Below are 17,483 nucleotides of genomic sequence, written 5' to 3'. Positions count from 1 at the left end.
TTATATAGACAAGCTATCATGAGGCTCATGAAGCGTGTTGGAGATTTCTAATCCATCTGGTTCGAATGTGGTTTTATGCCTAGAGGTGGATTTTGCATAAGTGAGTGGTGCTTATTCAGTCGTTCCCGAAATGGGTGGGGAGATAATTGGCTCTTTCAGCATGGTATCATGATCTTATGAAAGTTAGAGACGACACTCCACTCGTAGAAGAGGTTGGTTGACACTCTAGGCAGGTTGCTAGCTGAACTTGGGTTAACTCGGCAGAAGTAGGTTGCCTCTTATGTTGACCTGACGTCTGGCCGTTTGCAATTTGGTCTACCAAGGTGGTGCCTTAGTCGCAAAGGCGGTTGCAAGGTGTCTAAAGCGCTCCCAAAGTTTACTTATATGATGATGAGATATCAACTAATTATTTTGAGATGCCACATGTTATCACCTCACTCGAAGATCAAATCACCCCTCATCAATATTATTGGCCTGAATAACAATTTGAGATTATCAATGATGCTTTGAATTAGGTGATATGTTAAAATGGATATTTGGAGTATGGATACTTAGAGGCATTCACAAGAAAAGAGAGGTTATAGAGTCAAAGAAATGGGCTAAAATTTTGAGGTAGATTATTTGGATGTGAAGCCAAGGCAAGTCACCATCATCATTATATTATCCCAATTATATGAGCTCAACTACATCAATTCCGATTTATCACTCTATTTAAATCCATATCAGTTGTTAAATCATTAATGTTTAAATCATGTTTTACTATTTTTGTAAATATTCTTTTTAATCCATTCAACCTTGTAATTCCTTCAATTTTTAACAAATCACTTCTATCTTGTATGTGAAACTAAGACTGTTGTCGACTTTATGTAGTGATTATCAGTGGTAATTAATAATCAATCAATAATGCCTTATTCCAACTGTTCAGGGTACGATAACAAAATCCTCTTTACTTACTAGGATAAGGATGTGTCAATTTCTTTTTCCAACATCATCAGCCAAATTGATTTAACCATCTTCCTTCTAACTCTATTTGACGCTGACAATGCAAACAAAACTCTGACACAACATGTTTATCATAAGATGATTAAAGAACACTTGATACGAAAAGAAAAGAAGATAAATGGAGAAAATAATAATTCTTGATATCTAATTCAATAGCTTACAACCCTATTTATAATAAAGCTAGGGATACAATATCAGCTACCTAAATTAGAATACAAAAAGGATATGTATAGCTAATTTCGATAGGACTATCTCTCCCAGAATTAAGGAGATAATGATAGGAAATTAATTTCGATAGGACTATCTCTCCTTAATTTTAGGATACTAATGTTGATAGAATACACTAACCCCCTCAAACTCAAGATGGTAATGAACCAGTCATCTGGAGTTTGCTAACTAGAGCATGGAAGCGAAGAGGAGAGTGAGTTTTGGTAAATATATCTACAGACTGATCCTGGGAAGAGGCAAGAATAAGGCGAATAGTACCCTCGAGCACATGATAACGAATAAAGTGACAATCAGTCTCAATATGCTTAGTGCACTCATGAAATACATCATTGTGGGCAATCTATATGGTGCTATGATTGTCACAGTAAAGTGAGGTTGCAAATGAATGAGTAAGTCCCATGTCATGGAATAACCATCGTAACCATAACAACTCGAAGGTAGTGTCAGCAAGAGCTCTATATTCAACTTCAGTACTGGAATGAGAGACAACTGTTTGCTTCTTACTACGCCAAGATATAAGAGAATCTCTAAGAAAGAAGCAATAACCAGTAGTGGAGCATCTATCAGTAGGATCACCAGCCCAATCAGCATCAAAATATGCGATCAACTGAAGAGAGGAAGAACTGGCGTAGTGAAGTCCATGAAACAAAGTGCCCTTGACATAACGGATGATACAAAGCACAACAACATAATGGGCATTGCGAGGAGAAGACATGAACTGACTCACAATATAAACAATATACGCAATATCAGGATGAGTAACACTAAGGTATACAAGACTGCCAACTAGTTGCCGATATAAGGTGCAGTCACTAAGAGGAGTACCGTCAGTGGCTGTAAAATGGGCATTAGGCTCAATCGGAGTGCTAACAGTCTTAGTATCAGTGAGTCCTACACGAGAAATAAGATCAATAGCATACTTGTCCTGAGACAGATAATATCCCGATTGGTCGGAGGAGACCTCAACGCCTAGGAAATAATTTAGTCGACCAAGATCTTTTATTTCAAACTGTTTGCTAAGAAAAGTCTTAAGAGTGGAAATGCCCTGCAAATCATCGCCAGTAATGATCATGTCATCCACATAAAGGAGGAGAATGACACAACCCTGAGAGGTCTTACGAATGAACAAGGCATGATCATAAGTGCTAGATTTAAAATCAAACTGACAAACAGTAGAGCTGAATTTGGAGAACCATGCTCGAGGCACCTGCTTAAGTCCATATAGAGACTTACGGAGACGATAAACCTAATTAGGGAGATGATCATAACCAGGAGGGGGCTGCATATAAATCTCTTCAGAAAGATCGCCATTGAGAAAAGCATTCTTAACATCCATCTGAAATAGTTGCCAGTGCTTAGCTACAGCAATTGTAATAAGATTGCGCATAGAGGTGAGAAGGGCAACTGGGGCAAAAGTCTCCTTATAATCAATGCCATACTCTTGTATGAACCCTTTAGCTACCAATCTAGCTTTATACCTTTCAACTGAACCATCTACCCGGGTCTTGATTTTATAGACCCATTTACAACCAATCACGGATTTATCTGGAGGCAGGTCAACTAAATCCCAAGTGTGAGTACTTGTAAGAGCATGAATTTCTTTTGCCATTGCTTTCTACCATAGAGGGTCAGTACTAGCCTCGCGATAGGTGTAAGGTTCGTGTAAAGATACTATGGTAGAATAACAATAAAAATCATGAAGAAGGACGGAAGGTTTAGTGACCCTACCAGAACGATGGAGTGGAGCATCAGAATGGTCAGGGTTGAACTCATCAAGAGCAATCAAGGGCTCAGAAGAAGGCAGGGCTGGAGGATCCATAGCCAAGGTAGATGCATTCGAAGAGGTTGCAGGTTGTGCAATACTATTAGAGCTATCAGAGGAAGAAGTTGTTGAACTTGCAGGTAAATCATCAGGAAAAATCAAAATAGTAGGATCAGTAAAAAAATGTGAAGATGTCGTGGTAACTCGAAATGATGAGAGACTTGAGAACATTTTGTGTTCCCAAAAGGTAACATGACAAGATATGCAAAGCCGTTGGGAAAGAGGATTCCAACACCGATATCCTTTATGTTCTATACCATACCCGAGAAAACAGCATAGACGTGTTTTTTGTTCCAATTTGGTATGTTCATGAGGTTGTAATAGACAAAACAAGCACAACCAAATACACGAAGAGACTGGTAATCAGGGTAATGACCATACAACGTTCATAAGGAGAAATATTACCAATAATAGGAGAAGGAATGCGATTGATGGTATAAATAGCAATGAGAGCTGCTTCCCCCCAAAAACGTTTAGGACAAGAGGAAGATATTAAAAGAGCTTGAACAGTATCAAGAATATGCCTATGTTTTCGTTCTGCACACTCATTTTGTTGAGAGGTATCGGGACAAGATTTATGAATGATAGTTCCATTTTGTGAAAGAAATTTGGTAGAGATAGAACCTCTATATTCCATGGCATTACCAATGCGAAAAATTTTGATGATAGAGGAAAACTGAGTTTTGATCATGATGGCAAATTGAATATAAATTGCAAGTAATTCAGATTTATTACGCTTAAGATAAATCCATGTATATTGAGAGAAATCATCAATGAAGATCACAAAATAACGCGAACCACCCATGGTATTATGAGGTGAAGGTCCCCAAATATCAGAATGAATAAAATCAAAATGAGCAAAAAAAACAAAATCACTTATATTAAAAGGCAAAGCATTATGTTTTGAAAGAGGACATGAAACACAATCAAAGTGTGTTGTTTTAACAGGACCCAAACATCCATTAGAAATTAAAGATCTTAATCTAGAGGTAGAAATGTGACCTAGGCGAGAATGTCAGACACTAGAGGTGATAGCAGCAATAAGAGATGGTAATTGAAGAGATGATAGCTCAAACAGTCTCCCAATCTTACAACCTGCACATCTCTTGGGACCATAATATTTGAGTCATCGAAGGTAACAATGATGGAATGAGCGATATGTTGAGTAGATCCAGATGAATCCATGAGGAGAAACACAGATCTTTGGATCAACACAAATCACAGGAAAATCTTAATATTGACCTTAAAAAAAAAACTTCGCAGAATCCCTAATGTCTTATTCGTCGGGGCAACCTCAGTTCTGGTACACGCAAATGTCATCGAACATAACCTTCTTTGGCAATTCGCAGACTACAAGATGTAAACCAGGTTGATCGGGGTATCTGAAGGGACAAACACTAATGTCAAGAAGCTTCACCAGATGCAAGCCGCTGGAACTTTGTTCTTTCCTATGAAGCAAACACCAGCCTGGTACTCGTCCTTTACTAGAAAACAACCCGGAAGAAGACTGATCGAAACAGTCCTTAGAGAACCACCAAATCAATCTCAGAGATTACAAAGAAGATACGACTTCAAATGCACTTCATTCGAAGTAGACAACGCCCAAAAGAAAGAGCTTCAGCAGATCTAAGATCGATCTAGCTCTGATACCATGATACGAAAAACAAAGAAGACAAATGGAGAAAATAATAATTCTTGATATCTAATTCAACAGGTTACAACCCTATTTATAATAGAACTAGGATACAAGGTCGGCTACCTAAATTAGAATACAAAAAGGATATGTACAACTAATTTCGATAGGACTATCTCTCATAGAATTAAGGAGATAATGATAGGATACTAATTTCGATAGGACTATCTCTCCTTAATTCTAGGATACTAATGTTGATAGAATACGTTAACAACAATCATCATAAGATGCAATAGAAAACAAATGATGCAAAACCAATTTTCATATATATACAAAGGAATTGGAATTTTATATTGTAATCTCGAGAGAAAAGAGGAAAAGTTACAAATCTGCAATGAAAGGGGATGAAAGGCTGTAAAATTTTATTGTCCTCTTACATTTAACAAATGTAGTTGACAAGGATATTAGTTTTTAAATTAGGCAGATTTGGGTTGTGTTTGGTTTGATAGAAAAAGAGAGAAACAGAAAATTGAAGCATAGTTATTAAGGAATTTCACAAATGTTGTTAATTTTTTCTCAACTTTCTGTTTTTCTCCTATTTTCTATCAAATCAAACATATATTTAGTTAATATATGTGGAATAAAAGGCAAATATGACTGTTAGAATATTTTATTTATTTATTTATTTTGGGGTGGGGGAATTGTTTACAACTCATATCAATATATGAGAAAACAATAAAAAAAAAAACAAGATCTTGAGTTCTGCTTTTTTTTTTTAAGCGAATCCAATTTTTCAAGCTGATGACCTATACAACTCATTATCAATAGGAGGTGCTGGATGAAACCCATGGAACCACAGGCTCTATGTGTTATGGCCAATGGGCCTCACTTATACCCTGCTCTTCCCCACCATCGGTTCCCCTGTAATGTGTGTATGTAACACCACGAAAAAAAAGGTCAAAAACAGTCCATATTTGAAAAAGAGCCTTCAAATTCTGTCTGTAGTTAGTGATAGAAAAGAGTCCATATCATCATTCACAACAAATAAATAGGATTTTTTTAAACAGTTGCAATTACGAAAAGGGAGAAAATGGGTGGTAATTTGGGCATATACCCCATTTGAATTTCAACCGAAATCAAATCAAATTCAGGTATTGCTTGATCTGGATACATTTAAATTTTTTAAATTTATGTTAATTTTATTCAGGTTCATTGAATTTCAAATCTGGATATACTAATGAAATGACTTTGAGTCTATGGGTCAGTTCGGTTCTATTTTTGGATTTTGAGAGGGGGAAGTTGGTTAATGGGATTTTGATTCTCATTGATTAAAAAACCCTATATTTTTTTTTTCAGATTATGTGGGATTAATAGAAAATTTATTTTATAAGTGATATCCATCTTCCAGATAAATAAATAATTTTTCTTTTTTTTTCATAAAAAAGAAATTTATTAATAAGAAAGGATGAGGGGCATAGACCTTACCCCAAAAGAAAAATACGAATGCTTAAAACTATAAATGGAAAAAATAATTTCAAGTAGAATTTAATGGGTGATAGCTTTTATTTGGCCTTGTTTATTTGCGCACCGGAACCGAAGGCCTATTTATATCTTAATCCTTTTTTAGATTTGCGACCTCTCTTCTTCTTTGGACAGAAATGAAACCATGATCAAGAGCATTATCTTCTAAGTCACTTTTATCTAGAACTACAGTGTTCTCAAGGTCAACAACCCCAAGATAAGCATTCGACTATTCAGTTTGAGTTTCCATGCCAACCATAACAGATGTAGTTTCTTTCCCTTTTCTGCTTTGAATTAAAATCCATCAAGACATTTTGGATCATAGCACTAAACCTTTTCAATTCTTTAATGTCAAGCCTCTCCTCTCAATGAGAGTCATCATCTTGTATATGTTTGGCATGGTTTTTATTTATTAAATAAACGTTTGTATTTGATTTGTTTTCAAAATCAAGAAAAAGTGGTTGATAAATGTTTTTTCTGAGATTTGTTGATAATTAGGCATCATTAGGCACTACATCAGCAGAACAATAAATAAATACTTAACTGTTGAGGGAAGTGTTAAAATAAAACTTCTCAGTGCGCTCATAAATCATGACCAACTTTTATCAATACCTATATATATGAATGGACATGATGGGATAAATGATGATTTAGTGATAACATGACACCGTTTATCAAATAAACGGAAGTTATACCAAACACTACATTTGTCCCAAGTTTAAAACTGCCATAGTCGATTTTTCTCTATTTTCCATATTAGAATAAAAATCATTCTCCTATGTCACTGGGGGAATTTCCTTCTATTGGGCCGCCAAACCCTCAATTGGAATTGATAATGGTGAAATGGAAGAGTTCTCACTGTCAACTAATGCCACGAGGGGGAGAAACATCCAAACTATTTTTCCATCGATCAAACTTACCAATCAAGATGAGTTGTACTGTCTTCCAAAATTCTTTAGTTGGTGGGGCTGAGTTAGCCTTTTTGCCAAAATCCCAAAATGGTTTGTTATAGTCAGTAAGAAAAATGTCATCTTTGACCATAATACCTTGTTTGTGAATAGGCATTGGGTTAAAACTCACATTAAATGGCTCTAAAATAGCTGGCATTTCATATTCTTTATTTAAATTTTCAGCCAGCACCTCAGGATCTTGGCAGATCTATTTTTCCTTTATCTAAGGGAGTTTCCAAATCTATTGGTTTCATATTGAGAGAAGACTGTCTGTACTTTGTTTTCATGGACGCCAGCTGATTAGCTGGAATCTCTTCCTTACGGTTGTTGGCCTTATTGTGCTTGCAAGTATTAGCGCCATAGCCGTAGCAATGAGTGCAATATTCTGGAATCTGCTCATAGATCCAACTTAATACTAAGGTTTTTAAAATCGAACATGATAACGAAATGTTCAGGGGTCCCATTCCCAAGTGGAATGGTCCGGTCACTCAAACCGAACGGATGATCCGTTCTAAAAAAATTAAAAAAGTAAAAAACAAAAAACGATTAAAAATCAATGGACGGTTTGAACAGTTTAACCACTCAGGTCAGTGATTTGTTGACCAAATCAATGATTTTGAGCTAAAATGATAATTCTAGGGTAAAATGAAACTGGTCAGGTGACCGATTCCTAGTTTTTCTGGTACAACCGTCCGGCCCAGTTTCGAAAACTATACTTAATACAAACCCAAGCTACATTTGTTCTAGAGAGACTTGTAGTTGCAGGGTCAAGCTTTAGCATTGGGCCAATGGCTTGGGCAATAGAATGCAATATACCTTCCAAGAAAATTGAATTGGAAGAAAGGGGAGATTGATCCAAATGGAACCATAGATGGCTCCTAGTTGGAAACAAAATCTGGTTTCCACTTGAATAATCTAAATTAAAATGAATTGATTTTAAAGATATCATAGAACCACACTTTGAAAAGATCCTCCTCTATAGAGAAAGGGATCAAAACATGTTTTGAATCCAAAGAAATAATCCAAACCTCACCTTTCAAAAGAAAAGAACGAATAATGAAGCCTTGAATCACCGTTAGTGCTGGGCAGCCATGCATACACTTTTCGATCAAGGGCCATTTGAAAACTTCATAGGACTGCTACAGATATGCCCCAAAGAAGAAAACGGCGACTTGCTTCAACATGGAAAAAGATAGTGCTAGCATTGATATAGGAGAGAAAGACCTTACAATCGCAACAAAAGATTTCATTGGCATGTCATCCCAACGGCCACTCTCGTATAGAGAAACCCTAATTGAATAAGTAACTTTTTTAGTGGAGAAAGTTATCTACACTTGGTGTTAGACAGTTAGGCTCTTAGTTCCAATTAGATTGATGTGTCTTTTGACATTTATTGTAAATGAAGAAAGTACATAATTGATTCATGTCATTGTGGTGTATTTCTGTTTAATACCCTTAAATTGGATACTTATGAGACTCATGTTAGTTTAGAATTTTCATAGTCATTGAATAGATCTGGGGAAATTTATCCTGCCAAGTCTGACACTGATATATCGCCAAGCTGGTTGGAGTGGCTTGTCTCAGCTGCTAGGGTGAGACCTGAGGTACATGCAGTGTGAGTTTTCTTGAAACCCTGAACCGGACCAAAATTCCAATATTGCCCTGGACCTTGGAGATAGATGGGCAAAACTAGAATGTTACATCTAACCCCAATATTCGATTATGATACTACATAGGTGTTGGATTGGGCTGTCATCGATATCAAAACCTGGGTATGTTGGGACAGTCCGAGAGTTCATCTGAGTGGGTGATCATAATGACAGGATCAGCCCCTTTGTCAGACAAAGTGAATGATCGGGGTTGCACTCTCTATGATGGAAACCTAAACTGCCGGCAGTTGATTTCAACCATTGAAATTTGTTTTTGCAAAATATATTTATATAAAGATACACACACACACACACACACACATATATATATATATTATGGTTTCAAAATGTTTGCAAATGGTTTTAATTCCCGAGATCTATGTGAGTAAAGAGTGCAGTACTGTACCTTGCAGTCGAGGGAGAGGTTATCTCTTGTCGGGTTATGTTTAATCATTATGGGCTGAGAGGTTAAGTGTAAGACCATTGATGGTAATACTAATGGGCTAATCTTGCATCTACCCACAGTCCTTGGGTTTTCATAAGGTGACTGGACCCAATGACCATTTACTGTAAATGTTAGGCCCATTAAGAACCCATGGTAATGAACTTAGGAGTTCACTATCTTCTACAGTGAATTCGACCAGACCTTATAATAAAGGCTGGGCTAAATCCATGTAGCTTATGTGTAAATCAATGTTTGGGTCCCACGCCATACAAGTATATCTAATTGGGCAACAGGTTAAGAGGTTAAGTGAGCCTTAATGAGCCTAAAGCCCATTTGAACTAGCTTAATAAGATTAATTAAATAGGGGGCGGTTCTGGGATTTGGATTAGTGGATAGGATAAGGGATTATCCCTATCCACTTAAAGAGTCTAGATCCAAATAAAGATTTGGATTAAGAAACTCCTAATCTGGTTAGGAAGGTTGATCTTTATCTACAGACAAGATAATGGATTATCCTTATCTCTTAAAGAGAGTCTAGATCCAAATAAAAAAATTTGGATTATGAAACTCCTAATAAAATTAGGAGATTTTCTCTTTAAGGCTATGAATTAAGAGAGAAGACACTCACGGTCTGTTGAATTAAGAGAGAAGACAACTCATAGTTTGACTGCTTCTGTCTTCTACTTTTTTTCTTCTTGTTCTTGCCGCTCCTACCCATTTCGATCTCCACCAGTGGAAGTGATCAAGAATCGTTCTTGATATTGCTTCTTGGTAGAAGAGGCAATTTGAAGTCGTGCTCACCAACCCTCTACTACATTCTTGCTGAAGAATTTGATTCTTTTTAAAGATCCGTTCTACTGATTCTGCTTCACCTCACACTGTATCATCTTTAGTGGGAGCAATTTTTTGGTTTTCTCCTTGGGCGTGAACACCTTCATCGGGAGTTACTGTTATTCTGTATCAGGTATATTCTTCTTTTCCCTTTTTGGTTTCAGATCTGGTCCGGTTTGTTTCAAGATTGATCATTGAAAATGCAGTTTTCTAAAATAGGGAATGCGATTACCAAAAAAGAGAGAAAAATTATTAAAATTTTGTCTAATCTTATTGCAGGGTTTGGTCAAGATTGTCTCTTTTAATAATAAATTTTTAGAGATAAAATAGTCATTGTCTTATTTACTTAGAAATAAAAAAAAAACATGAATAAATACAATTATCCAAATAAATGTTTCCTAAAAAATAATTACGCAAATAAATACAAATACAACTATCATGATAAATAACTTACCAAAAAGTGAACGGGACTATGTGAATTTTGGATATCAAATTCAGATAATACCCTTATCTATATTTAATCCGATATAAATTTAAATAACCAAAGTAGGCCTTGTCTTTTAGCCAGATCAGGTTTCATTTATATTTATAAAAAACAGGGCGTGCCCAAATCCATATCACAAAAAACTTTCAGAAGACAAAAGAAAATATTTGGAGGCAAATTACGAGAGGGCCTGACATTTTTGTCGGTTGTTTGGGAGCGACGGGAATTGGGATTTCTTTCTTTTGCCGCAGAGGCGATGCCATCCATACGTTCGAGAAATAAATAAAGGAAAAAGTGGTGAAGGCAATGACAAATCAAATACACTACACACCAAACTCTCTCATTCTCTCATTCTTTTTTATTTGGTGGGTAGATGGTTTTCAAAATTGGATCGGATCGGATGTAGGATTGGAAAAATCGGGAATTGATCACTTAATCGGTTCTAATTTACTTTAAAATCGTCCTTTTGGCCAAAAACTGTTGGTTTGATCAACAAACTGCTGATCGGAGTGGTCGAATCATTTAAACTATTCAACAGTTTTTGACCATTTTTTATTTATTTTTATTTTTTTGTTAGAACAGATCATCTATTCGTCGGACTGTTCGACCTAAGAATCAGATCCTGAACCGTTCATTGTCCGATTCGATTTTGAAAACCTTGGGTGAATATTCTATCAAGCAGGAACACAAGGTCAAGTCCCACTTTACTTTGTCGTCTAAATTCTCCCAAACTTCATTCTAAACAGACCACCATACATCTCTCACAAAAACCCTTCTGTTTCTCTCTTAAACAATCAAATTCCACCTACCCAACTCAATTCCTTTCACCAAATCCCCATTCCCCATCCCACAAGCATTTATTGGTACAGCAACATTATTTCACCTCTCTCTTTCCTCTGCGTAAACAATGCTTGGTTGATGCAATTATCAATCATGAATTAAAGTTGAGTCAATGGTTACACAAATGACTTATTCCATGAACAAAGACAGCTCACATCTCCTTCTTCTTCCTATTTTGTCAAAGCTCATCATCAATTAACAGCATATCCAACCAATGCAGAGCGCGCTCTCTCTCTCTCTCTAATAAGTGAGGATATTAGAGGTTATTTTGCTGGGGACGTGGAGATATGGAATTACTTTTGTTTTTATATTTTATGGAAGATGGCTTTAAGAGCTAAAGGAAAAGGCAGAAGAAGTTGAAAACAACAGAAATCCGATTAATGAAATAAAATAATTATGTGGTTCTTCCACGACCGACCACTAATTTATCAATTTGATGTATTAGGGAGGGAGACTGATCAGAACTCATGGCGTGTTTGTCACTTAACCAACATTACCCCTTCAATTAGCCGCCCCCAGAATTATAGGGATAAGGCCTCTTTGATTGATTGATTTTGGTTTTAATAACCAAACTCTTTTTGGTCCATGTCTGCACTACTAAATTGCCCGACTCAGCACATCATGCCCCCTGCATTATTGAGTTGACTCGGTCTATTGAAGCTTTTAAGTATGATGCTATAAATATGGAAAGTTCATTTAGGTAGCGTTTGGTTAAACTTAATCTGATATCTGAAAAGCAGATCCCTTTTTTCTTTTATGGATCTGGTATATGAAAGCAGCAAATATGTTTTTATGATTTTGTAGAGCCTTTGCATTATTAAAAAAAGGAAGGTATTCTGTTCATTACAAACCATCTGGAATATGTTTGAATTTGAATGCATTCCCTGCATAGGTGTCCAATTAACAAATCAGACCTATTACAGCTTTTCCTAGGTATGGTTTTAAACATTAACACAAATGAGATCCAACCTCTAAAAAACTAGTTTTTAGATATTAGAACCCATTTCAGCATTATCAACAGCCACCTTAAAGCTTTTCCTTAGGGCATGTAATAAAGGTTGCATTGAATGTAAAAGGGTTATTATCTGAAAATCACCTTCACTTTTCTAACATTCTTTTACATTTATCCTGAATTTTTTGTGCCTCTAGAGACTCCATTGCCACACATTTGCTGTTACAAAAACGAAAGTCGTTTAAGAGATTACAATGATGCCTCTCTATTGAACTTTATTTTTTGAACTAAAATTCCAAAAATAAAATCATTCATTCACCGGAGTCAATCTTTCGGTGGGTTGTGAGATAAGTGAACAAGAAGCAGGGATGAAATAACAAGGAAAAAAGAGTAATTTTGTTACAGAAAAATTAGTTAACAGGGTAGACTGGTCAGTCAGGGTTAGTTTTAGGTATAAATGTTATAAATAGAAGTATCTAACAGGGAGGATTTCGGCTAATAACCCTTTGAAAAAAAATGTTCATCAGTTCGACTGACTTGGGGGAATTATGGTTTTTGAGGAAAAGTTCAAATACCCCTACAAAATTTGGAGCTTATATGTGGGTGTGTTAAATACCAATATGGTTCACTAATGGTCAAATCTAAAGGTGTGTTTTTCGTGTTTTCATTAATTTAATTTAAATTTTGCAAAAGAAGGCATGGTTCATTGATCAATACATATCTGATTGGGTCGTTCTATCAAGAAAGCAAGTAGAAATGGAAAAAAAGGAAGAGAAGATAAAAGCAAACGAAAGCAGAACTGTAATCCTGTAAACAACAAATCAAAGTGGGTTTGGCTTTGTGGGAATATGTATCCTTCCTCTCCTTCATTTTCTTCCAAATTCACCAAATAACAGCAGTCCTAACAATAACTTTCCGCACCCACAACCACATTTAGTTTTTTTATTTATGTGACTTGAACCAGCAAATATTCAGCTTTCCTTTCCATCTTGATTAGCTGCATCTGAAGGCTATGTTTGGTGCTGTAGTTCCAAGTATCAATACTTTAGATATGCAAAAAATCGCATATCCAGGATTTTAAACAATTGATATTCTATTTTTTTTTTTTTCAGTTTGATAAATTTACAAGATGGATATTAATGTTTAAAGTTTAAATAGATTCAAAATTTGATAAATAGTCAATACGTAGCAACATTTTAAACCTTATATTTAACTAATGAAAACCCATAACAGCCGTACATGTGAAGTGAGAGATTGGAGTTGTGGGGCATATAGACTTGATGGCTGACAGATGTTAGTATTGATTAAACAGACCCTAACATAGCTATCAAGTGCAGTTAACTCCTCTGCACCATCCCGGTTTAACTCCACCAAACAGATGTATATCTGGTTCATGTTAGATTGGTGCTTCTCCACCTGCTCATGAACTGTCAACCATTGGATCCAGTCAAACCAGCATTTTTCACATGAAAAATATTATTTTCTAAAGTAAAAGCAAAAGAAGAAATTCACTGTATACCCACAAACATGTTGAAAAGAGGGGAAACAAAGGAAAAATTACTGGGACCACTTTTCCTACATTTTGCCTGAAACTCTACTGATTAAGATCAGACATCAGCTATGACATATTACAAACCATCTCTGTTCATATGTGCTGAAATAAACCATTACGCTGCATTTACAAATGATGTAAATAGAGTGTAAATTCTAGTTTAGGTACTTCGCTTTATTTTTGTCTGTATTTGAAAACATTGTATTTATATATTGATAAATGATAAAAAATACATTTTCTAATGCATATTTACATTGATAATAAGATGTAAAAGTATATCAATAAAAAACAAGTAAATTTATATTCAAGTGGGATTTTGATTAAAAAAAAGGCACATGCTTTATTTGGAATTTGTATTTGCACCCATTATAGCTAAAAATCTCTTTGGTAAGAAGGTAAATTTGTCCATGCAAAAATAACCCAACTTTACAATTTACGGGACCGTTTTACACTCTATATATTTGCATCGTTTTCAAACACAGCCTTAATAAATTTTTAGAAGTCCAAGAAAAACCCTGCTTTCAGAAATTTAGATTTTGTTGAGACCAAAATGCCTCTATGGGTGATGGGTCTATAAAGTATTGATGATGGAAGATTCTGTTAAGGCTGTGTTTGTTTTCGGTGTAAACTTAAAAATACATCAGGGAGTTAAACACCGATGGATTTAAAATTTTGGTGAACTGTTGTAACTTTTTTAAATTGATAATTGATGTAAGTAATATATCGATAAAATTGATGTAATATTTATATCAATAATTGATGTAAAACTCAACGAATGGGAAGATTTATATTGATTTTCAATGTAAACCTTACACTACAAACAAACACATGAAAATAGGGACCGGGGTTGGAGTTTTACATTGGTCCGGATTTACACTGAAAACAAATGTAAACAAATTAAACAATGGTTTTTTATGTTGATTTGCATTTACATCACAATCAAATGCAGCCTAAGGGAAAATTGGAAAAGTAAGGATTGATTTTAAGTTAACAAAGCTTGGCTTGAGATTGGCTTCCCTACCTTTCCCTACTTTTTCCTTCAAACCAAACACAGCCTTAGAGTTTTTATATTCTTCGTACTTGAAGAAAATCCATGGTCCGATATTCAGATATAATTGTTTTATTTTCAGGCCCAATTGGGTAGCAACCCAATGCAGGAGGCTCCCACCAATGTGGGGCCTGGGAGGGACAGGTATAGGCAGGCAGCCTTACCTCTAAACATATAGAGAAACCATTTTCTAAGATTTGAACCCTGGTCATTTAGATTGCAATGGAGAAACCCAACAATTGCACCAAGACCTGAGTGGGTCAATTCGGTTTTCGGTTCATGATATATGATGTAGCGCGATATGACTACTCCTTGATGGAGGATGATCCGACTTCTAGTCGAGCAGTGAGCTAGGTGAATCTGCAAGACAGCGGATCAGAGAACCTGGGGTGGTTAACCCAGCGAGGTCACTCTGATGCTTTAGTTAGTGTATTGTGGTGCGAGCTGAAAACTTTGAGAGTTTGAGAGCTAGAGAGCTAGAGAGTAGAAAAATCACATGTACCTTGTGTCATTGGGGTTGGTGCCTTTATATAGTTGAGCTCTCGCGGGTTTCGCAGATCGGTTCCGGGATCTTCGTCTTAGGGGGATCCAATTCCGCTTTAATTGGGGAGTAACGTATCAATTAATAAGGTTTATCAATTCCACCCGATCTGAGCGAGGAGAAGATTAGGCCTGCCGTTACGCGACGTATCCCGTGAGGTTCAGAGACTACTGGAGAAACTTCTAGAGTCGTTACGTGGCGGTTCGGGTTGATAGCCCCGAGCTGACACTTCAGTTCTTTAGTTCTGAACTGGATTGAATGTCGAGGTGATTTTGCGCTGAGGTGACTCTGTGCCGAGGAGACCAAACACCCGAGCTCAAACGTTGCGAACTAGTCTTGCTAAGCTGAGCTATCATCCCTTAGTCAGGTCGTGTCCACGTGTCCCCTTCTCGCTAGGTCACACCAACTCACCCTTCATCAATTGCCCCCCACTCCTTGTGCCAGGGGTCTCAATCCGCTGCGAGGAGTTCATGGATGATCTAGGTGGATTTGGCACGGGTATGACAATCTGAAGAGCAAACCACTGGTTAGGCCTGTTCAACCGTCTGGCTCAATCACAAAATGACCCAAATTGCATCCCAGGTACGTGTGGACGTCACACTGTTTATAGACTCTGAGGATGTCAAAGAGTGTGCTCAACCGATTTCATCCTTGGGTGTCGTGCAACCGGTTTTCATGAGAGCCGTTGGATCGAGCAGGTCTCAACCATTGATCGCCATGCGATGAGCTATAAATAGGGGCGAGGGGCCCCTCTTCTTCACCAAAAATCTTGTAATTGAGCTCTCCCGAGGTCGTGTCGGAGTCTTTCAGCTCACCACTTCCTCCCTTGTGTTCCGAGGTCGTTTTCATCTTTTTGGTGAGTTCGTCTTTTTTCGTTAGTTTGTTCTCCTTTCCTATTCCAGTTTCAATATGTCTAGTGCTAGTATAGATAGGCTTCTTAGTGACTCTAGTGACTTTGAGGGTGCCGAGGTGCAGTCCTTGGTTCCCGTTGGTGAGGTCAGCTCCTCGCTAGGTAGTTCCCCCCCTCGCCCTTTAAGAGAAATTCCTTTACCCGAAGTCAGGCCATCTCGGCCTGAGGAGCCTGTAGCTCAGGAGGAGGAGCCGATCTCCAGGGAGGGGGTCTTGTCTTCTTCTCGGGGTCGGGATCCGGATGACTTTGGGCCTTCCACTATGACCTCGGACAGACTACTGTCCTTGGTAGCTCGTTATCGTCTTCCTGATAACCTAGTTTTCAATGTTCCTTTGGGTCGGTACCCTTGGATTCATGATCACCATGAGCTCACGGTTTTCGAAGAGCAGCTCGTAGTTGGGTTGTGCTTCCTCCTCCACCCATTTACACCCGAACTCCATCCGAACTATAGTAGGTACAATCTCCCTATTCCATGAGTATAACCGACCTCTGTCCCTAGACATTTTTAGCTCGATTTGTTCAATCAAAAAGAACTCCGTTTGCCTGCGTGGGGACATTGGACATAGTTACTACATCTTTCCTCGCCCTGGGATCAAAATCCTGTTCGGCAGCCTGAACAAAATACCTGCCTGGAAGAGGAGATACTTTGTTGTCCGGAACCCTGAGGGGTGGCCCTTCCCGACTCACTAGCGGGTGACCATTAAAGACACCGGGGTGAGGCTAGACGCGGAGACCAGGGCGGTCATTAATTCTTTGAGGGACCTCGGCCCGGAGATGAGGGATTTCTTGGCCAAGGAGAAGCTTGTGCGAGCTGGGATGAGCCCTCCTAGTAGGCCTCCACCTCGACGCTCATATTCTTTTTATTTTGAATTTTCTTCAATTCGCAACTAACCCTTTCTTTTACTCTTGTAGTTGCCATGCCGGAGGTCAATGCAGAGAACCTTTTGAGGAGCTTCCAAAGAGGAAAAAAGATGAAGGCCTCAAAGAAGTCTCGCCGGGAGGCTGGTCCTTCTGCCCTCGTCCTACCCGAGGTCACCGCGCCGGAGCCGATCTTAGCCAAGCTTTCGAAGGAGGA

General features: G+C 37.5%; 1 long non-coding RNA gene across 1 annotated transcript in view; it reads right to left on the bottom strand.

The window, feature by feature from the left end:
- Positions 1-13,441: 13,441 nt before the first annotated feature.
- The window catches only part of LOC148866217 (uncharacterized), an 89,036-nt gene continuing 84,994 nt past the window's right edge, over positions 13,442-17,483 (bottom strand). The window contains exon 2 of the long non-coding RNA XR_016109672.1: positions 13,442-13,784. This is a non-coding gene — a long non-coding RNA (uncharacterized LOC148866217). The remainder of the gene's footprint in view (positions 13,785-17,483) is intronic.

The sequence above is a fragment of the Nelumbo lutea genome, chromosome 3 (assembly GCF_056320005.1).
Source record: "Nelumbo lutea isolate HS-2025 chromosome 3, American lotus-T2T, whole genome shotgun sequence".
In the NCBI taxonomy this organism is placed as follows: domain Eukaryota; kingdom Viridiplantae; phylum Streptophyta; class Magnoliopsida; order Proteales; family Nelumbonaceae; genus Nelumbo; species Nelumbo lutea.
The sequence above is the reverse complement of the archived record's forward strand: the minus strand, read 5'-3'. Positions and strand labels throughout refer to the sequence as shown.